The sequence below is a fragment of the Tenrec ecaudatus genome, chromosome 16, assembly GCF_050624435.1.
Source record: "Tenrec ecaudatus isolate mTenEca1 chromosome 16, mTenEca1.hap1, whole genome shotgun sequence".
NCBI lineage: Eukaryota > Metazoa > Chordata > Mammalia > Afrosoricida > Tenrecidae > Tenrec > Tenrec ecaudatus.
The window spans coordinates 15,663,886-15,687,553 of NC_134545.1; the positions used below are offsets into that span (position 1 = coordinate 15,663,886).

General features: G+C 48.6%; 1 pseudogene; it reads left to right on the plus strand.

The window, feature by feature from the left end:
• Nucleotides 1-20,829: 20,829 nt before the first annotated feature.
• Nucleotides 20,830-21,204, plus strand: LOC142429622 (interferon-induced transmembrane protein 1 pseudogene; annotated as a pseudogene).
• Nucleotides 21,205-23,668: the final 2,464 nt, after the last annotated feature.

Sequence of the window (23,668 nt, forward strand, 5' to 3'; positions counted from 1 at the left end):
CTCCCTCAATGCAAGAATACTTTGTTCTATTAAACTGACATTCCATGATGCTCGCCTTCTTGACATGATCGCTGACGACAAATGTGTGCATAAGCAAATGTGGTGAAGAAAGCTGATGGTGCCCGGCTATCAAAAGATATAGCATCTGGGGTCTTAAAGGCTTGAAGGTAAACAAGTGGCCATCTAGCTCAGAAGCAACAAAGCCTACATGGAAGTAGCACACCAGCCTGTGTGATCACGAGGTGTCGATAGGATCAGGTATCAGGGATCAAAGAACAAAAAAAAGTATATCATTGTGAATGAGGGGGATTGTGGAGTAGGGACTCAAAGCCCATCTGTAAGCAACTGGATATCCCCTTACAGAAGGGTCTTAGGAAGGAGACGAGTCAGTCAGGGTGTAGTACAGCACTGATGAAACATACAACTTTTCTCTAGTTTCTTAAATGCTTCCACCAATCACAATCATGATCCCAATTCTACCTTACAAATCTGGCTAGACCAGAGGATGTACACTGGTACAGATAGGAACTAGAAACATAGGGAATCCAGGACAGATGATCCCTTCCGGATCAGTAGTGAGAGTGGCAATATCAGGAAGGTGGAGGGAAGGTGGGATAGAAAGGAGGAACCAATCACAAGGATCTACATATAATCCCTCCCCCTGGGGGACAGACAACAGAAAAGTGGGTGAAGGGAGATATTGGACAGTGTAAGACATGACAAAATAATAATAATGTATAAATTATCAAGGGTTCATGGGGGGCGGGCATCGAGGGAGGGGGGAAATGAGGAGCTGATACCAAGAGCTCAAGTCGAAAACAAATGTTTTGAGAATGATGAGGGCAACAAATGTACAAATGTGCTTGACACAATGGAGGGATGGATGGGTTGTGTTAAGAGTTGTATGAGCCCCCAATAAAATGATTTTTTAAATGAGTGTCACTTTGAATACATTTTAAATTTATTTCATAAGACATTAGATATGACTCTCTACTTCAGTACACTGATATTTTCCTCCCTAGTATTTTTCTATTTTAAATAAAACAAGCATATTCCAGTTAAAAAAAAAAGTGAGAGCCTGGGCTTTGTTCACAATGAAGCAACCACGGCTGTGCCGGGTCGATTCCTGCTTGGGCTTGGTTTCACTGGGGCCATTGAAGGTAGCATGGTTTCAGTTCACCCTGTCTTCCATGTATTTCCTTTGATTCGTCCATCTATTCCGCCACGGTGTACTGAGGGGGATCAATAAGGAGAAGGCGATCGAATGGAGGCATGGCGGAAGGATAATGAATAGGCAGTTCCCAGGAAAACAAATGGGAATGGTGTGTAAGCATCTGAAGCGACGTTCACCCTCGCCCGAATAAGGGGACGGCCAAGGAAGACACGTGAGATAACATGTCCTCCATCCGACTGGCACGGATCCAAGGTCCTGTGAATAGTGCTCTTTGCCAGCAAGACTGTGGGGAAACAGGTGGTCGCAGACGCTGGAGGTGGGAGTATTCCTAGGCAGGATCATTTTGACAGCCTCTGTCAAAATTAGGAATGCCCGTGTTCGTTAATGCAGCAGCATCCCTTTGGGGAATTTAGCCCACAGAGTTGGGCGGTGCAACAGGATGTGTGAATGTTATGATTCATGGCAGAGTTGTAAGAGCCAAAGATGGAGAGAAAAACAAATTGCTCCCCGAAGAGGTGGGCCAAGGACCTGAACAGAAGTTTCACAGGTGCAGAAAGCCGAATGGCCAATCCCCCTGTGAGAAAACGTTCCCGATCGTTAGCCATAAGAGAAATGCAAATGAAAACAACTACAAGATACCACCTAACATCCTCGAAGATAGCCCAATTCAAAAAGTCAGAAAGCAACAAGGGTTGGAGGGGCTGTGGTGAGAGAAGAACTCTCGTCCACGGCTGGTGGACCTGTAGGTATGTATAGCCATTATGGAAATCGATTTGGTGATATCTAAAATAGAGGGAAATCGAGATACCATACGACCCAGCAATCCACCTATATGTACCCAGAAAAGGCAAGAAACAAACCTCAGCCAGACATCTGTGCTCAATGTTCATCATGGCACAGTTCACAATTGCAAGGAGTTGGAAACAACCCAAAATTCCATCAACAGATGAACGGATTAAAAAACTGGGTTAAAAGGTGCTTGACACAATGGATGGATTGTGATAAGAGCTGTAAAAGCCCCAAATAAAATGATTTTAAAAAGAAAAAAAAAAGGCTTTGTAGACAAAAAAAAAATCAAAGGTTTTTGCTCAGTTAATTAAAAAAACTGGTACATACACACAATGGAGTACTACGCATCCCTAAAAAGCAGTGATGTCCTGACGGACATATGAAGCACATTACCGCATAGGAAGAACTGGAGGAAATCATGCTAAGCACACAAGGACACATACAACATGAGTCCACTGAGGTAAGTTTAAAAATGTTAAAGGGGCATAGGGAAAAAGCTAATTATACATACATTCCTGGGGTGAATTTCAGGTATTATGGCAGGGGCCCGAACAAATCCAGGGAAGCACGTGGTAGCCAACTAAAAAGGAACTGCTGTAGCTAGTTCTCTGCTTCAACCTGTGAGCTACACTACCTGTGGGCAGGCCAACCCATGGATCATGTCACCAGAGCTTGAGGCTCCTTCGAGACCTGCTTCGCCATGCTGCTGGTACGCACACCACTTGAGCCTGAGGCTGGTAGATTCTGTCATTTTGCAGTGCATTTGATATCCTATCCGGGCCTGCTTCACTAAGCTCCCGAGCTACTGACTGGTGCTGACCCACCCTGCTGTCTGCTGCCTGTGGACAGACTCTGCTTGCCTTGCCTGAGAGAGGACTCTGCTGTCTGCTTCCTTGACTTTGGACCCAGCAGCACACGTCACTTGAAGGACTTCCAGTATATTAACTGTTCAATGGAAGTGAGTTGAACTGAACCTTCTGTACTGCTGTGTAGACTAATTAGTTGCTATATATATATATATATATATATATATATATATATATATATATATATATATATTTATATACATAAAATTATACCAGTGTCCTGGTCTCATTTCTCTAGAGAACCCTGCCTAACACAGCCAGGCACCATTTCCCACTATCCTCTGTGGAATTTCAAAATCTTGGGTTTTCTACATTAGTCATTGGTTTCCTGATTGCTGCCTCTTCCACTTGGGGTCAGCCCCAAGAGGACAGGAACCTATGAGGTTTACCAAGGTGCACCAGATCCCAAAGACCCTGGCACAAAGGTGGGATTCCACTGACTAAATGCAAGCTCCAAAGCTGTCCCTAGTTGAGTGGATAGAATTTCACCCAGCTACAAGTTGTGACAGTGAGAAAGGACGCTGAGCACGCAGCCTGGCCTGAATCTTCAGGAGGGGCTCATATGAGAGCGGAGGCCCCTGGTCAGTATGAAAATGAGGGCGATGTGAGCCACCCGGTATGGGTCTGGTCGGTGCCCTTCTGAAAACAGAGATGGCATCTCTTGAAATTCGGTGTTGAACATTCTGAATCGACCGTGCTCAGACATCAATAACAATTCACCTATGATAAACTCTCCCCCAAGGACACCCAGATCGAAGTCCAAGGGTATTCACTGCAGTGTTTGCAATGGCTCGGGGGGAAAAAAAAAAAGGAAAAAATTGGACCCAATCCAAATGTTCATCGATGGGAGATTGGGAAAATAAATGATCATACAACCATGTGATACAATGCCAGGCAGCTCTATTATGTAAAAAATGAGACAGATCAAGGAAGGTGCTCACGAGACGTTGCTAAATGAAAACAGCCAGGTGCAGGAAAATTGATAGCCTGTGAGCCTCGGTTTGTGGACAGCCTGCACCAAAATCCACCCAACGGTGCCCTTCAAAGATCTGCCCCTTTTACTAAATGTACAGTGGACCTCAATCCAAAAGGACCCATCCGTGTCTGTATTCTAGCTCTTTGACTCGGGAAGCAGCCTGCTTTCCAAAATGCTGTTTTAATTAAGATGGATCGTTTTGCACAATGCAGCATTTTATGCATGGTCATTGTTTAGGTAAGACGAAAACAGAGCTTACTCAAGGATGCTGGTTTAGGGTAGGAAAAGTACTAGATCCGCACAGGCACACACATCCAGAGACACCGGAGATAAGGGTACGCATAGGAAATGTCTAGCAAGGCACATCTGGATTTCAGAGGGAAACAATGGGGCGAGTGTGGAAAGAGCAGGGATGGAGGGATGCGTTTCTCTCCTTGCTTGTCTTTGTGACGAGGGACACCTACCAGAGTGCCTCAGGAAGTTCGTGGGGGCAATCCTGTGCTCTTTCTATTTCGTTTCTCCACGAGCTTTCTGAAGCTCCCTCGTATGTTTTCACGATGAGCCACAAATAAAGGGGAGGGAACAAGACTTGCTGTGAGCCATCCTTGGGTGGGAAATACCAAGAACCCACTTTGTCGTCGGGAAAATGACGAACCTGAGAGGGGACTGGAAAATTGACCACAGTCACTTCAAGAAAATGTTGCGGATCTTATTTTCCAATCATAAAAGTAACACACCCGCATCGTAAAATTAAACTCCCAGACAGAATGGAACACAGGCGTGGCAGATGGCCCAGAGTCCCACACTCTGTCCCCAAACAAGAGCGCTTCATGGTGAGGTTACAAACCTATGTTCCCCCTATGCTCTAGCATGCAGATCCCTGGTGACGTAGTGGTTATACTTTGGGGTGCAATCCACAATGTCTGCGGTTCGAAACCACCAGCCGCTCCTCAGGAAAAAGATGGGGCTCTTTACTCCCCAAAAGGGTTACAGTCTTAGAAACCCACCGGGGCAGGTCTACCCTATCCTAGAGGGTCCCTGTGAATCCGCACGAACTTGACGGCGTGGGTCTGGTATGCTCAACCACATTTGCGCTTATATTTGTGGCAAACGTAAACACACATGTATAAACATCGCGTGTCGTGCCCGTAACTGATACCAATGTTTATGAAGATCTGACTCGGTCCCATTTAATATATGAGTTAGAATCGAATCAATAGCAGCTGGTTTGTTTTGCTTTTACTATGTAAGAACATCTTTGCATGCCAATAAAATAACCCTACGCACTGTTATTGTAATGGCTGCAGGAATTATTACATCTTGCAGCTGTGCCAGTCTTGGTACCGTGAGACCCAGTGGTTGAGCGTGTCTACTGTTTCCCAGCTCCTGCCAACTGAAGCAATGAGGCAAAGAAAATTCTCACAGGTGCACGCACACCTTTAGGGGCTTGTCTGATTAGCTACTGAGGATGAATCTCTAGAAGGTCAATAGCTTGAATCGAGGATTTCACATATAATTAATGGTTTTAGATACATCGTCTCTACAGGAGAAGGATAATCATTCCCATTTACTAATCATGGACGCTATGCCAGGTCTTGAGATTCTTTACCTGTAAAACCCAAAATTCCAAGAGGCTGGTGTTAGCCTCCCCTGTCTAGGTGAGTAACCTGAGACTCGGATGGTCACCTTGCAAGGTCACAAAACCAGAACCAAGCAGGGCCCAGCATAAAACCTAGGTCTATCAGCATCTAACCCTCTCTATCTCACCTCTGTACCAGGCCCACCTTCACTACTGTACCAGTAAACAGCAGCCTGATCAACAGGGACAAGACAGAAGGGGTCAAGGATTACTGCGGTCCACAATCAACATCCTTGGAAGCAGCAGTGAAGAAAGCATATGACCTATTGCCCTGGACAAATTTACAATAAAAACTTTCTTTTTCCTTTTTTTTATTTTTAAAAATCATTTCAGGGGGAGCTCTTACAGATAGTATAACAATCCAGAATTCAATTAGATCACGCATAAATAAGCACTTCTTCAATGTGTGCACGATCAAAGATGCCCCTTAGAGGGCTGAGGTACACCCGCCCCCAGCCCCAGTATTTTCAAAGCCTTTGTGTGCATGCAACAGCTGGACAATGAATAAGAAAGATCTGAGAAGAATTGTGCCTGTGAATGATGATATCGATGAAGAACACTGAACACCACCAACTGCCAGAAAACCAACAAAACTGGCCTGGCCCCACAGTCAGAATGCTCCTTAGAAGTGAGGGTGGGCCTCCCCCGAGAAAAATTTATTTCAGAGGACAGCACGAAATCTGCAGCTCCGGGAGAGGGACATGTCTGATCAGAGCATATGGGAGCAAAGGAAGGGGGAGGAAGAGAGAGTGGAGCACAACCTGGCCCACCAAGCCTTGAGGACGAGATTCCCCCTCAGAGCAGCCAGTCCACAGAGAAGACCATATGGCTGGCCCCACTATGAGACATGACATCCCTCACTGACCCATAGCCCTACAGGGGACAACACTGGAGACTCAGTGTGGGAATTCCACTCAATCTGATCCCACCACACCGAAGCAAAACACTAAGGGTGCGGAACAGAACAGCAAGGGAAACAGAGCAACAAAGTCCCCAGGGAATACTAGAATAGACTTTGGGGCCACAGGTTGGCACCCCATCAGACTTGACCGGAAAATACTCCTAAAGGCCAACAAACAGTCCTTGAACTAACTACAAGCTTTTATTTCTTGTTGTTATGTTTTGTTTTTGTCATTGGCTTGTTGTTTTGTTTTATTTTGTTGCTTGGTTTTTCTCTGCCTTGTTTTGTGCATGTAATTATCTCCACAGATCTGTCTAAATAAGGTAGGCTGGATGAACAATCTGGAGGAGAAAACAACAGGACCGACAGTTCCGGGGGGACTTGGGAGAAAGGGAGGTGGGAGAAAAGGAAGTGGTGTTAACAAACCCATGGGCAAGGGAACAACAAGTGATCCAAATTGGTGGTGAGGAGGGTGTAGGAGGCCTGGTAGGGCGAGACCAAGGGTAATGTAACCAAGATGAATTACTGAAACCCAAATGAAGACTGAGCATTCTAGTTCCTATCTGTACCAGTGTACATCCTCTGGTCTAGCCAGATTTGTAAGGTAGAATTGGGATCATGATAGTGGGTGGGGAGGAAGCATTTAGGAACTAGAGGAAAGTTGTGTGTTTCATCATTGCTACACTACACCCTGACTGGCTCGTCTCCTCTCCACAACCCTTCTGTAAGGAATTCCAGTTGCCTACGGGTAGGCTTTGGGTCTCCGCTCCCTCATTCACAATGATATGGTTCTTTTGTTCTTTGATGCCAGATGCCTGATCCCTTCGACACCTCGTGATCACACAGGCTGGTGTGCTTCTTCCACGTGGGCTTTGTTGCTTGACAAGACTCTTCTTAAGACAGGGCAGACTGGAAGATGGGGATTGTGGCTGGTCCTATTTTCCTACCCCTCTCCATTGTGACATGCATAGAGTACCACCCACTCCCCCCTTGCTCCTGGCAGAGAGAGGTGTCCTTGTTAGGTGCCCCTGGGTTGGTTCCGACTCCTAGCAATCCCCTGCACAGCGGCTCAAAACACTGCCTGGTTCTGAGAGGGGCATCCTCACAGTTCTTCCTGTGATTGAGCCCATCATTGCAGCCATCGTGTCCGTCCGTCTTGTGGAGGGTCTTCCTCGTTTTCTCCTGCCCCTCTACTGTGCCGAGCATGATGGCCTTCTCCCAGGACTGGTTTCGCCTGACATGTCAAAAGAATGGGACACAGAGTTTCACCATCCTTGCCTCTCAGGCACTCTCTGGCTATATCTCTGAGATAGACCTGTTTGTTCTTTGGGCAGTCGGTGGCACCTCCAATATTCTTCTCCAGCACCCCAATTCAAATGCATGATTCTTCTTCGGTTTCCCTTATTCAATGTCCAACTTTTCCCTTGCATACGAGGCGACTGAAAATACCATGGCCTGGGGGCAGTCCTCAGGGTGACCCCCTGGGTTTTCAACACTCTACAGCGGTCTCATGCAGCAGATGTACCTCAGGCGATGCGCCTCTGGATCTCTTGACGGCGGCTCCTGTGAACATGGATGGTGGAACCAAGCAAGACACCATCCTGACACCCTTCAACCTTCTCTCCGTAGATCATGATGTTACCAGGAAGCGGTCCCAGACAGTTAGGAGGATGGGGCAACTGAACTGCTTGCTCTCCCGTGACCCACAGAGCACACTACTGGAATTAACTCCCGATTGTCCAGGACCTGGCTTGGTGAGCATTCTGGTCCGAATCCCTTCTCTTCCCTCTCACTTCCTTACTCTGCTTCCAGTGTTTCCTGGAACCACCCCCAGCCTCCCCCTAGCCCCCCCCCCCCACACACAAACCAATTGCACTTGAATCTCTGGCTCTGAGGGTCTAAGCTAAGAAGGGATACCATTCTGGGGTCTACTGCATTATTCTTGGTGAGGGGTGGGGGTGGGCTTGACTAGGGTGAGTGCCTTCTAAAAATCTCTGGCTGCAGTTTGGTGAGGCTGGTGAGAGACATCCCTGCGGGATGTCTCCCTTGGAGCGGTCTCCTTCCCCTTGAGTGTGAAGGAGACCGGATGCCCCCTTTCCTCCAGAGGCCACTTGGCATGCACAGCCACCGCCATGGCGACGGGGCCAGAATGCATGATGAAGCACCCCAGCGGGAGACTGGCTGCAGAGACGGACATCTGGACTCTTTGGCAAGGTTCCCGAAGGGAAAACAGAACAAACTCTGCAGACTGACTCGGGTCCTGGGGCGCCTGAGTGTTCAGCATTGCTCCTTCTGGAAACACCGGCCATCAACCACCACAGGACTGGTTCCGAGGCCCAAGAAAGGCCCTCCCCTAAAGGCAACACCCATTCTCTTTTAAGCCCACTCCTGAAAGATGTTAATGGCCCCTCTCCAACCTGTTCCTGGGCTTTGTGTGACACGAATGTATTTATTGGCTTAATGACTTGTCCTCCAGTGGCAGGGCTAGATGCGGCAGCAGTAGAGAGGCTGGTTTCGATCAGGACAAGGGTGTGAGCAGACAAGCCATCAAAGAGCTAGTTGCTTCCCTCAGAGAGGGCTCTCTGCAAAGGAAGAAGCCCCTGGACTCCCAAATGCAGCCTGACGTCTCAAGTGTGCGTGGAAGAAGGGAACCGGAAGATAGACCTCCGCGTTCAAGGGTCTCCTTTTACAGAAGAGAAAGTGAAAGCTGAGGTATGAGAAGGGCTCTAAGATTCCTACGTTCGTTCATGCAAGCCAAAGACAGCTAGACACCCTGGCTCCCCGCAGAGTGCTTGCCCTCTGTTTAATGAATCAGCTCATCCCTGTCCCTGGTTTGCTGGGGCAAGGGCCTCTGGGCCCGCTGAATTAGAGGCAGAAGCAGGAAAAGGCTCAGGCCAGAGGGCCCTTGAGAATACATTACTCTCAAAGCAATGCTAGGGAAAACGGGGCGGGGTTAGGCTGCTGACTGCAAGGGCAATGGTTTGAAACCACCAGTTGCTCCTTGGGAGAAAGGTGAGGCTGTCTGCTCCCGTAAAGAGTGACCGTCTTGGAAACCAACAGAGGCAGGCAGGACTACTCTATCGTGCAGGGTTGGTGAGTGGAGAACGACTCAATGGCAGTGAGAGAGAGAGAAAACCAAAATCCAGGAGATAGCAAACAGAAGGTTCCTCAGACCCAGGGAATCCGACGCCTTTGCCTTCACGACTCACACAGCAAGCACTTTGGACACGATGTCAGGAGGGACCCGTCCCTGCAGAAGGGCATCATGTTTCATAAGTGGAGGGGCATGTTTGGTAAAGGTGACTCCCGGTGGGGGGCGGGCTGAAGGGTGCCATGGGGACAATGGTCAACATGAACATGCACGCCCGCCCCAAGGAGCCCAGTATTACCTCCTTATAGGTTTTTTGTTGTTGTTTTTTATTTTTGTTTTTGTCTTGAGACCAAAAGTCCAAAAACAGTTATATTTTTTTAAATCAGGTGACATCCTCTGACTTTTAATTCTTAGCAATTTATAGAACTTTTTTTTTTTTTAGTGTTTAAATCCCCTAGCAAGCTGACCAAAACGCATCACCTCCAAAGGCATCAGCTCTGGGGCTGGGCATCAACATTGGTGCCAGAGCTGGTCGTGCATCCAACCCGCATAGCCAGTCCTTTATTTCAGGTCTACATCGGTAGTCCCTACTGCTCCCTCTATGTGAGAAACGCTAAAACCAAGCACGCACAGCCGTGGAGTGGATTCGGACTCGGGCTCACCTAAGGAGTTTGGAAATCCAGTGTCCCGGCCATAACCTCATACTAGTGACACCAGAGTGCCTGCAGGTGGGAGCCAGCATTGGGGTGTTTTCAAGACTCCCAGGTGAGTCCAGTGTGGAGGCCAGCCTGGGAACTACTGGCTTGTCGTGAATCCAGTTGTGCTGGCCTCAAAGAAGATTAGGGCAGACACCCTCACTGTCCCCTAGAGATAGCTTACAGACCCAAGGAGAATCCCCTGTGACCATTGACTTGGGAATGTGATTGGCCTTGCTATCAGGCAGAATGCATTGGAAAGTGGGTTAATACAGATGCAGTTGGGTTAAATTTTAACCCCTTATTATCTGTCCCCCCTTTTGACCCATTTTAAATTTGTTCTACTTTTTATTATTTTCAGCCTTTTTTATTGAAAGGTTTTTCTACATTTTATCTTGTTATTGTTGCTAGGGAGTTGTATGCTTCTCGTTATATGGAGTCTAGGATAGGTAACTCTATAGAGATAGTAATATCTATAGAGATATTAATAGATACATTAATAGTTTCTTATGGTGGTGGCTGGGAGAGATTAAATTAACACCTGCCGTGCACAAGGCCGCAGCCCTGTGAAGTTAGCGAGATAATCAGGCTGGGTGTGAAAGTGTGTGTGTGTGTGCAGTTATTATGAAGTGCTGATGGGCGTCAACCAACGGGGCGTCTTTCCCACACCTCCCCACAAAATCTCGACAGTCCCCAGATCTGATTTTCACACATGCCTAGGTCCGTGTCTGTGCTCAAAGCCTTGACCTTCTGGAATAACATGCTCTCTTCATCCCCATTCCTCGCCCCCCTGTGTACATCTTGTCATGCTCTCCCTCAACAACCTTCCATGGCTCCCTGCTGCACTTGGGATAAACTCCAAACTCCTTCCCGTGTGTACTTCAGCCTAAGGACTCAGAAACGCCCAGTGAGCATCTGACAATCACACACTTGCTATTTATGAGCCCCTTTGGAGAACTAGAAGGGTGCAAAGAAGGGTTTGCTGCCTTTATGCTGACACCGTATAATCTCCCCAACCCCTGTGTCCCAATCTCTCTGGGTGCTAGAATTCCCAGATCCTGCCGTGGATTTCATAGTCTCGGGTCGTGGGAGCAAGGTGTCTGAGGATTTACGTTTTAAACCGCTCACAGATGGGAGTGGGAGTGCATTCCTTGTGCAGAATCGGGTGTGGTGTGGAGGTCACACAGGACTGGGTTTGAGTCCCGGCTGTGTGATGTGAGATGGGTAGCTCAACATTTCTGAGTTCAGGCTCCCAGCGATGTAATTTCAGTGACTGAAATTGCTCAAGGGAGTAGTGATAGGGCACACTGCTTTTGTGTTAGGTGCCACATGTTACCACAACCCATGTGGGTTGCTGTGGTTATGTGCCATTGAGTCCGTTTTGACCCATAGCAACCCTTCATACAATAGAACAAAATACCGCCAGGTCCTGGGCCATCCTCCCAACGGTTCTTATGTTTGAGCTCACCAAAGCTGCTACTGTGTCCATCTATCTTGCCAAGGGTCTGCCTCTTGTTCGCTGCCCCTTCACTTTGCCAAACATGATGCCCTTCTGCAGGGACTGGTCAACATGTCCACAGTAGGTAAGACCCAGTCTCACCATCCTTGCCTCGAAGGAGCATTCTGGCTGTACTTCATCCAAGACAGATTGGTTTGTTCTCTTGTCATTCCATGGTGCTTTCAATAGTCTTTGCCAACACCATCATTCAAACGCATCCATTCTCCTTCAGTCTTCCTTAATCAATGTCCAGCCATCACATGTCTGTGAGGCTTGGTTCAGGTGCACCTTAGTCGTTAAGGTAACACCCTTGCTTTTCAACACTTTAAAGAGGCCTTGTGCAGCAGATTTCCCCAGCGCAGTACATCATTTGATCTCTTGGCTGCTGCTTCCAAGAGCATTGGTTGTGGATCCAAGCAAGATGAACTCCTTGACAACGTCAATCTTTCCTCCATTTATCATGATGTAACCCGTGGGTTCCGTTGTTAACCAAGTGCAGATACATTATCTTACAGTTATAGAAGGGAGATGTCGGACATGGGTCTTCCCAGGCTAACATCAAGATGTTGATAGGGCTTCTCCTTCCAGAGGCTGTCAGGGGGACTCTGCATCCTTGCTTTCACTCACTTCTAGCTGCTGCTGTTAGCTGCTGACGATGGGATGCGATGGGATGGCATGGGATGGCATGGGATGGCATGGGATGGGATGGGAGCTCGTGCCCTCACCTTGGGGCCACCCACATTCATTCAGATCAAACTACTGTGATTCATCGGGGCTTTTATTGGCTGATTTATTTTTCAGAAGTAGATCACCAAGCCCAAGAAGAAAGGCAATGGATGAGAAATCTTCAGCCGTAGGAGTGGCTACGAATATTCACAGTGTTGAATAGCCAACTGTAAATTGTTTTCTATTCTGCCTTGACTCATGATACAGTTTAGCCATCCCCAAACATCAATAACAGTCTGCTGCCCCCTTGTGTGATTCTCAACCTCCATGACTCTGAGACCAGAAGAACTAGATGGTACCCGACTACCACTACCAACTGCTCTGAAAGGGATCACCTTATAAGGCCCTGGGTAGAAGGGGGCAAATACTTGGAACAAAGTTAAAAAATAGTTTTTTTTAAAAGACCAGACTTTTAGAACCTCTAAGACTATAGCCCTTAGTCAACCTTCAGGCCTGGAACTGAACTCACCCCATGACTCAATTGTCAGCCTAGTAATAGACAAGTCTATAAGGTGAATTCGGGAGGTATGGATCCACCTGAGAGCCATCAACCAGTTGAGACCAAAAGAAGAGCATGCACCCATAGACAAAGTTCAGAAGGCAGGAAGGGTAAGGAAAGACGGTGGAATGGAAGAAGAAAACACAGGAGGCACTGAGATAAAAGGATGCTACATTGTGGGACGGCATTCAGTGACAAGAGACAAAATGTGTCTGAACAGTTGGATGGGAAACTGCTTTATCTGAATTCACAATAAAGCGTTTGTTTGTTTTTAAGTTCGTTACATGTAGCTCGCCTGTTTCTCTGACGCTCTGAGGAACTAAACCCAGGCAAAGAGAAGACCGTTTCCAGAAGTTTCAAGACAAGGCAGGAGGTGTCTAGAATGCCCAATGAGAAGTGGGCAGGAGTGCAAAAAGCCTGTGGAGAAAGCTCCCCTCTGCCTCAAAAGGCACTGGACTCCCCGTGGCACATGGATGGGAGCCATGTTGACTTGGATTTCCGAGGAGAGAAGCCCTGAAGGTATGGAAGATGAAAATCAGCCAAATGGCTTAGGGAGGTGGTGTGTTCAGATGCCGAACCTCAGCACTGAGGGCCAGAGCCTTCCAACCCTCCATGAAACAGAGACAGCTGTGGGTCTGCTGAACTTGGGCGTCATGACATGCTGCAAGAGAGATGGTGGGAAGGCTAAAATTAGCCAACTATCTGATATGTAGACGCGTGGCCTTGGTGACTGGCGCGTCTGGGAAAGACAGCTTCAGAGGATGAGCTTAGGTTTCATGGTGACACACAAGCTTTCAAGAGCCCCGAGGATGCTGAACGGTCAGCAATTTTGCCACATCTACCCGGCTCCGGTAGGGGCTGCTCCGTGAGGTGGTAGAGGGCAGGAAGAGACAGACACAGTCAGGGACTCAGCCCGCTGCTCTATCTTAGTTTCTGGAATGTGCTTTTCTGCTGATGCCCATAAAAAAGTGCACCCAGGCCCCCTACTTCCTGCCCACCCACCCCACCCCGCCCCTGAAGAGTAAAACCCAGTATGTATTTGTGGCTAGCTAGAGAATTTGTTATGGTGTTTGAATCTCTGTGGGTAGCTCATGCCAAGGGTCTCCGAGCGGGAACGGCCATTTGGGCTGAAGGTTATAGGACAATGTTTAGTCCTCACAAATAGCCTAGGTGATAGGTTCTAGTACGATCCCTCGCTGTAAAGATAAGGACCCAAGGGTCAGAGATGTGATTTAGATAGTATCTCAGCCAGGGTGAACGAAATCAGAAGCTATTCCAAGTACTGACCACAGAGCCACTCAGGAGACCGGCTACAGGGGTGATGAGGTGACTGAGAGTCCCACACGGGATGATAAAGCCACCTGGATCCGCTGTCATTACCCCAAGGGCGGCGTGATGAAGGGACAGGGCGGTATTCTGGGAGCCCAACAGTCAGGTTCACCCAGGAGAAACGGGAACCATGGAAGAGTCATGAAGTTGCCAGGCGCAGAGGGAGAGAGAGACCACAGAAAGACGTTGGTTTCTCTCCTCCGGCTCGCCTGTCAATCTAACACCGGTCTCCCATTGGCTGAAGCCCACAGGTAGCCAGGCAACAAGGAAGCCTGGGAGATTGGGGGTGTGGGGTGATGAGGACAAGCAGTAAGTCAGAATATGAACCCCGGGGTGACTCAAAAGCTTCACACCACACGGCTTCTCTGATGGAAGAACACAGCCGCCAACTAGACATAAGGCTCCCCAGGGAAGAGTCTGCGGATCATGTAGAAACAGGGACAGCCGAGAGGCTGCAAGCCACTTCCCGGATTCTGGACCCCACTCCCTGCTAAGGGCTGATGACACAGGGGGTCACGTGCACGCAGGAGTTCCAACAGTTGATGGCTCATTGTGTGACCTTAACCCAGTCAAGACCAAATTACTTTCTACTTGGGATTTTTAGTTGAAACTACGTGTCTTATGGGAACAGACGGCATTTTGACTGACCTGGTTCAAAGAAAGGTTTTTTAATAAACTTTGTTTTAGACAACATGAATTTCTATATAATCAGTGGAATTTCTATGTCTCAAGGGATTGGTGGGATGAGATTCACTCCTTCAGATCCACACCGTTTTACAGGCCCCCACCAGATGGCAGCACACCTTACAAATGGGATCAGAGCATCCCACTAAGGCCCAGAAGCCAAAACATGTAGGCGGGCATTCTATGGCCCATGGGTCCCAAAAATGTGAAAGAAACCAGTTCACCTCACCAAGTCTCAGTGTCCTCGTCTGGGAAATGATGGCTGAAAAATTACACAGCACGTAAAGTTTACTTAAAAACGAGGGCGCGCCTGACTCCCGGTAGTCCTTTCCAGCTCACAGCACCCCAATGGGCAGGGTAGAACTGCCTTCTTGGGTTTTCAAAACTGTAACTCTCCATGGGAACAGGCAGCCTCCTCTTTCTCCGGTGGATCAGCTGGTGGTTTGGAACTGCTGGCCTTGCCTTTATCAACCCAACACGTAAGCACTGCGCCAGCAGGGCTCCTCCAGGAGACGCTTGAACAAAAACAGCCTCGTGACTCCCATCTCTATGAGTCGCGTGTTATACTTCAGGGATTTCTCAATTTACGCACAGAAACATCGTTTGCTTCCAGGCGTGGGGGTGGGGTGGGGGGCGTGAGGAGACAGGGCTGGCAGAGAAGAGAGGGGGATTTCTTTGTCGCATCTGCAAAGCTGTCCTGGGCATCCTTTCTAAGACTCCTCTGCCGTCAAGTGAGCCTGTGCCAGTTTAAGAAGGAGAACCCAGGGATTCCCGCAGAAGGGATACCCAGAGAGTCCGTCGAGGCTATTGTGTTAGGACTTCTCCTGGGTGTAGGCATGGACCCCGTGCTGGGTCCCTACTCTGCCTCTCCTTGGGGAAGTTGCTCATGAGGAAAAAATAAAGAAATAAAAGAGAAAACCAACCACCTAGATGAACAAACTCAACGGGCAGGGCCTGCCGCTCTGCTATGGAACACCGGTTTAGGAGGCATCTGAGAAACGCAAGTCACCACCAGGAGTATTGAACAGAAGATCCGGGAACACTCTCCATGTGACATTGGCCGGACTGCTCTGCTCTGCTATGGCTACAATTTGTTCAGCCTGCCAGCATCCAGCTGAATCGCTGGCTTGCTTGGGTGGGGCTGGAGACAGCATGATGCCCCAGCCTGCTCCCCGGCTCACCTCCCAGGCAGGGCCCCTTTCTGCCCGCTCGGCATGCATGCTGTGCAAATAACCAATGGAAACCCCACAGATTGGAGCCCCATTCTACGCTGTTATACATGTTGGGGTTGCCATGCATCAGGACTCACTGGGCAGCCACTGGTGTGGGAAGTAGTTGGGGTTCCGGGATAGAATGCTCACTTTCCACATGGGAGACTTGGGTCTGATTTCCCACCAGCACACCTCAGGGGCAACCACCACCTCCTGTCCATCATCAGTGGAGGCTTGTGTGGACAGACTGCAGTGGGATTTCAGACTCTGATAGACGAGGGGAAAAGGCCTGGTGATCCATCTCTGAAAATCGGCCAATGCAAACCTTATGCCTCATCCGGGCCCACACAGGACCTGGCAGCATCTCCTCCCATTGTAAGTGGGGACCACCTGTACAGCAGCTAGCAATGGCATGCCCGGAGTGGAGGAGACAGAGACTGGATGTATCTAAAGAGTGCTACTCAAAATGTGACCTAGAAAAGGCTTACTATCCCAAACAATGCATGCCCTGGTACTGGACCACTCGGAGTAGCGCTGATCTAAAGCACTGTGGATAGGGACCTGGGCTGCATCTCTCTCCATCATTTGCACTCTTCAGGGGACCCAGTAATGACATCTGGGGAGGTCTGAGGAGTCAGGGGTTCAGGTGCGTTGGTGGGCTAAAAGGAAATGCAACTCTGAAGTCCATGAAAACTAAACTAATGGACTCTTCGTGTCATTGACCACATCTACTGTCTCCCCCGAATTCAAGATCTAATGAAGACTGTAAGGCAGTGGTTCTCAACCTGTGGGTCGCGACTCCTTTGGGGGTCGAATGACCCTTTCACAGGGGTCTCCCGATTCATCACAGTAGCAAAATGACAGTGATGAAGTAGCAACGAAAGTAATTTTATAGTTGGGGGGTCACCACCACATGAGGAACTGTATGAAAGGGTTGCGGCATTAAGAAGGTTGAGAACCATTGCTCAAAGGGAGTTGAGGTTCCATATTGGGTACACGTAGCCATCTATTGGTAGTGACTGCCCGGAGCATGATTCCATAGCTCAGAGAGCAAAGGACTACATAATTGACTCGTCATGTCTGCCTGGGATTGAAACGGGGAGTGGACAGTGCGAAGGTTAGAATTGAGATCATCTCCTATAAAGGGTTGAGGAAAGGCGGGCAAGATTGGGCAGCAAAGCCATGAAGCCAGGCTAATTCCTCATTAATCCCAGCTCAACCCCAGCTTCTAGTTAATCCTACAGTCTGGCACCTAATTTCTAACACTGCACTGAAAAAGAATTTGGTCCATGTTCAAGCCTTCCAGGAGGGAGCATACGACCAAGAACCGATGGTATTGAAGGAGGAAATCTAAGTGGCACTGACGATATGATGGAAAAGAGAGCTTCGGAAATTGGTTTCATACCAATTGAGATGCTTCAACAAACACATGTCTATGCCAAGAAATCTGGAAGGCAGCAACCCGGCCAACCCACTGGAAGAGATCCACATATTTGTACCCATAGCAAAGAAAAGTGATCTGACGAGACACCGAAATGAAATAGTCCAACGGTGGCATTGTCATCACACACAAATAAAATTGTGCTAACGATAATTTAAAAGAGTTCAACCTGACTTGGCTTTCTGGCAGTTTCCTCTCCGTGTACTGTTCAGAAGAAGATGCAGGAGAAGGGATGCCCTTGCTGGTGTCAGGTGGATGTTGGCTGAAAACGGAGAACACCGGGAAGATGTTGACCAATGTTTTACTGACTATGCAAAGGTATCTGATGGAGTGGAGCATCACAAATCAGGGGCAGAAATGCAAAGAATGGGAATTCCAGGACATTCCATTGTGCTCACGGGGAACCTATAGATGGGCCAAGAGACAGGCATTAGAACAAAACAATAGGGACATTGTCCAGTTTGAAATGAGGCAAGGTGTGTCTCACCGCACTAAAGCTGTCTGCTGAGAAGATACTCTGAGAAGCGGGATGCTATGAGGGGAACACAGCATCAGGATTGGAGTCCGATTCATTCCAGCATCCGCACTGTGCAGACGGCACAACTGTACCTGCTGAGAGCCATGGAGATCCAGAGCACTTCCTGATGAAGTTCAAACACTCCCGCTTTTTAGGATGGATCGATCCCCTTAGCATGAAGATAACAAAAATCCCCACGTGGGATCAGTGCGCAACACCATGATAAACAGAGAAATGTTGTCAAAGACTCGATTGTAGCTGTAACCACAATTAATACCCAGGGAAGCAGCAGTCAAGAAGTAAACAACACATTACACTGACCACCTGGTGCTGCAAAACTCCTCTCTTAGAGAAAGCGCTAATAAGCACAGAGGTAATTCGGAGGAGTCGTGTGTACCTGACCCAAGCCCTGGTCTTTCAAACCATCTCATATGCGTGTGAAAGCCAGACAACAGATTAGGAGAATCCAAGAAGAATCAGTGCCTTTGAATTATGGTGTGGGCAAATGGTATTGACTCTACCGCCCCCACCGCCCCCCAGACTCCTGGGAAAATGAACAGAGCTCTGTAGGAGGAAGTACAGCCAGAATGCTCCTTGGAAGGAAGGCTGGTGAGACTTGCTCTGACGTACTTTGGACAGCGCCAACAAGAAGGAGCCATCCCTGGAGGACACCATGCTTGGCAAAGTAGAGAATGAGTGAAGAGAGAGAGAGGCAGGACCTCCAAGAGATGGGGTGACCCCATGGCTTCAACAACGTGCTCCAAAGTAGCCATGACTGTGAGGCGGGTGCGTGACCAGGCAGTGTTTCACTCTGTTGTATGTAGAGTCGCAACGAGTCTTATTCAACCTGTGCGCTGAGCAAATAACCCAAGAAGCCAGACTGTGGCGAGGAGAACGGCATCAGGATTGGAGGCAAATTCATTAACAACCTACAGTATGCAAATGACACCCCTGGCTTGCTGAGCCTGCTTGATGGCACTCAACAACAATCCATCTCTGGCGAGAACAATGGGTAACAGACAGGCTCATCTGAGACGCTGCCAGGCACAGAGTCACACAGTCATCAGCCCCCACTGACAGAGGCCTGCCCTCCCTGTGGCCTCCGCCCTCCACCAGGAAAGGCTAGTGTCCTTTCCCAACTGCCTGCTCCAAAGATGCTTCCAGCCATTTGCAGCTGGAAGAGAGTTTTTAATTTCTCTGGGAGGAAAGAACACAGTTCCGAGAGGCTTGCTGGTGCACAAAAAACAACATTTCGACTGCTCCATCCCCAACACCTCTCCCTCCCTGCCTTTTCTCCTTTGCCTATACTGGCTTTGTCTACAAAGTGATTTTAGGCTCCCCCTGAGGAATGCCAGCCAGCCCAACAGTCCCCCTGGGGTCACAGAGCAACCTCCCAGCAAATCAGACTGCCCTTTAGCAACTGTCTAGACCAGTGTTTCGCAAGGTGGGTGATATGTCCGCTGGGGAGCATTAGAGTGATCCAGGGAAGCCCCAGTAGCAGATACCTACACTTTATTCTGGATTATGGGCTCTAGTCCAAAAGGTTTTCATTGCCAGGGATGCTAAGTAATGGTTGGTTGGTTGGTTGGTTGGCTGGTTGGTTGGTTGGTTGGTTGGTTGGTTTTTCTGAAAGGAAGCAGTAAGCCCAGTAGGTTCAGGAACCTGGTCGGCAAACGGTGGCTCTGGAACCCTATGTGCCTCCTTTGATACGTACCTGTGATTCTGAAATACAATTGTAAAATATACAGATAGGAACTGGAAACACAGGGAATCCTGGGCAGATGATCCCTTCAGGACCAGTGCTGAAAGTGGAGATACTGGGAGGGTGGAGGGAGGGGAGGGTGGAAAGGGGGAACCAATTACAAGGATCTACATATAACCTTCTCCCTGGGGGATGAACGACAGAAAAGTGGGTGAAGGGAGACATCTGACAGTGTAAGATATGACAAAATAATAATTTATAAGTTATCAAGGGTTCATGAGGGAGGGGATAGCAGGGAGGGGAAGGGAAAAATGAGGAGCTGATACCAAGGACTCAAGCAGAAAGCAAATGTTTTGAGAGTGATGATGGCAACAAATATACAAATGTACTTGACACAATGGATGGATGGATGGGTTGTGATAAGAGTTGTACGAGCCCCCAATAAATGATTAAAAATAAAAAAAATTTTAATTTATAAGATATTATTCAGATCATGGCGATTTCATTTGCATGTCAGAATATATTTCTGGCTCTTGAATCATTTTTAAATTGCTGTGAGGGACAGGATCGGCTCTTCCGTCTCAAAAGTTTGTCAACCCCTGGTTAAGACAATTATGGCCGTGCTCACAAATCCTGTTTCCTCCCAGCGATCTTCCCAAGACCTCTATCTGTTGCCAGGCTCCAGCAGGGTGGTCAGAATGGGGTTTCAGGATCAAGAGCTCTGGCTCAGATAAGAAGGCTTCAAAAAGTTCATGGGAAGTTTCCGTTTTCCCACCAACTTTCTGCTGAGACCCAGGCAGGTGGCCTTCCCCCTTTGGGGCTCCATCCCCTCATCTGTGTAATGGGAATCATGAGGCACCCCATTCAAAGGGTTGTGTTGGTGTGCACATTGAGATCACGCGGGCCAGTGGCTTAGTGCCGCGGTTGGTGGTTGGCTTGTCATGAAATACTCAATAGATAAATCATCATCACTTGGGGGATGAAGGTGGGCCTGGCCCAAGTCCTGGTATTTTCCATTGCCTCGTGCATGTGAAAGCTACACGGCGAGGCCTTTCCCATTCTGCATGTCTCTGTGTCCTCACACCCAAGAGATGGCTCAAGAGGAGCTCAAGATTGGGGGGCTGCGGACCCCATACCAGGCCACCCCCATGCAGTCCACCGTGATCAACATCCAGAGTGAACCCCACGTGCCTGACCACGTCATCTGGTCCCTCTTCAACACGCTCTTCCTCAACTGCTGCTGCCTGGGCTTCGTAGCCTATGTCTACTCCATGAAGTCTAGGGACCAGAAGATGGTGGGCAACATGATTGGGGCCCAGAGCCATGCGTCCACTGCCAAGTACTTGAACATCTTCTCTATGGTCCTCGGCCTCCTGGGAATCCTCATCTTCATCATTCTTCTCATCACGGGCACAGGGGTGAGCTTCCAAGCCCTGTCGCAGATGATGGGCCAGCAAGGCCACTAGCCATTGCACCATGCTGTGTCCTGAACCTGCTGGGCGACCTGACCCCTGGCCTGCCTGCTGCCGCTCCTGTCCACAGCCACTTGTGCATGTATCTCCATCTCTCAGCAAGCTCAATAAAGCGCCCTGGTGTGTAAAAAAAAAAAAAAGCTACACGGCAAATCAGAAAGGCAGAAGGTGAACGGATGCCTTTGAATTGTGATGCTGGAGAAGAGGATTCAGGCACCGACGCCACAAATGTGTCTGGAAGCATAGCTTTAGAAGGCAGGATGCGGAGACGTTATCTCGGGCACTTTGGACCTGTTATCAGGAAGGACCAGTCCTTTGATGGAGACATGCATGGTGAAGTTGTGGAAAACCCTCAACTGGATGGGCTCACATGTAGCATCGATTGTGAGGTTGCCTCGAGGCCGGGCAGTGCCCTTGGTGTACTGAGGGGGGAACTATGACTTAATGGTACCCAGCAACCTATAGAATTAGATTGCTGTGGGTGGCATGATAGCCTTTCATCGTCTCCTATTCCTTGCTTCAAACTCCGCATCCACAACAGCACAAGGTGGAAGAGAATGAAATATTGTCTGAGTCTCTCTGCCATCGGCCATGCCAACTAGATGCCGGGCCACTGCTCACAGAAACCATTGCCTTCCATCCTCACGCGGCAACCACGCAGGTGTACACCCTCCACAACAACAACAGCAAAAGACAAACGGCCTGCTTTAAAATGAGCAGAGGACACGAGCACCCTTGGCCGAAGGAGACATTCGGGAGGCCAGCAGACTTGGGAAGAAAGGCTCACTCACACCCACGAGGCGTGAGTGAGGGCCAAATCCAAACAACATTGAGGTGCGATCTCACCCCAGCCTCGGTAACAAAGCTCAAGATGCAGCAAATGCTGGTGAGGGTGGGCAGCGACCGCAACTGCCCCCACAGGGCTGGAGGGACTGCAAAATGGTGCAGCCATTGGGGCAAATGTGATGTCGCGTCCTCATACAGTTGGAAACAGCTGTACCCTATGACCCGATAATCTCTCCACCTGGCCTCTATCCTAGAGAATAAGAGCAGGTGCACGTCATGTTCATGGCAACATTATTCAGAATTGCTGAAAGATGGAAGCTGTTTAAATGGCCAAACGTCGGTACAGACACACAATCGTTGGCTGATGTTGTCAGGGGCTGTCGAGTTGGTTCTGACCCACAGTGCCCCTATGTGCACCAGAAGGAAACGCGGCCCGGTCCTGTACCATCCTCACAATGGCTCTTATGTTTGAGCCCCTAGTTACAGCCATTGTGTCCATCCATCTCCTTGAGAGCCTTCCTATTTTTGGTGGCCCCCTACTTTACCAAGAATGATGTCCCTCTCCAGGGACTGGTCTCTCCTGGTCGCATGTCCAAAGTATCTAAGACCAAGTCTCACCGTCCTTGCCTGTAAGGAGCATTCTACCCATACTTCTTCCAAGACAGATGTGCTGGGTACTTTTACTATTATTGTCTAGCATCGCAATTCCAATGTATCGATTCTTCTTCAGTTTCCCTTATTCAGCATCCAACTTTCAGATGCAGAGGAGGCAACTGAAAATGCAATGGCCGGGTCAGGTACAACTTCGCCCTCAAAGTAACCTCCTTGCTTTCTAATACTCGAAAGAGGCCGTACGCAGCAGATTTGCTAAGATGGTGTGTCGCTTGATCTCTTGACTGCTGCTTCCATGAGCATTGACTGTGGATCTGAGCAAGATAAAATCCTTGACAACGTCAACCTTTGCTCCACTTCTCATGATGCTACCTATCGGCCTAGTTTTCAGGATTTGGGTCTTCTTTTACATTGAGTTGTAATCCATACCGAAGGCTGAAATCCTCCATCTTTTTCAGCAAGTGCTTCAAGTCCTCCTCGCTCTCAGCAAGCAAAGTTGTGTTATCTGCATATTGTAGGTTGCTAACAAGCCTTCTTCCATTCTTCTTCATATAAACCAGCTTCTCTGATTCTTGGCTCAGCATAAAGATTGAATACGGATGTCGAGAGGGTACTATTGCTAAGCAAAGTTAAAGAATGACAATAAATCTGCATGACCTGGAGGACACTGAGCTGAGTGAAATTAGTCCAACACACAAGGGCAGTATTGTATGTACACACCCATGTGCATCTATCCTCTGTCAAACCTATGCATATTTAGAAGTATCCGCCTACTCTTCCTCCTTCACTGCCATCGGATCCATTCCAATTCACAGTGACCCGATAGGACAGGGTAGAACTGTCCCTGTGGGTTTCCAAGACTGGGATTCTTTACCAGAGGTGAAAGTTTCATCTGCCTAGTGGTTTTGAACTGCGGACCCTGTAGCTAGCAGCCCAACTCATAACCGCGATGCCACCACGGCCTTCTGAGCTTCCTTAATAAAGATTGCTATCATTTAGTAGCAACACTTTTCGACTTACTCTCCTGTGATTTCACTGCACACCCCAAAATGGGTGAAAT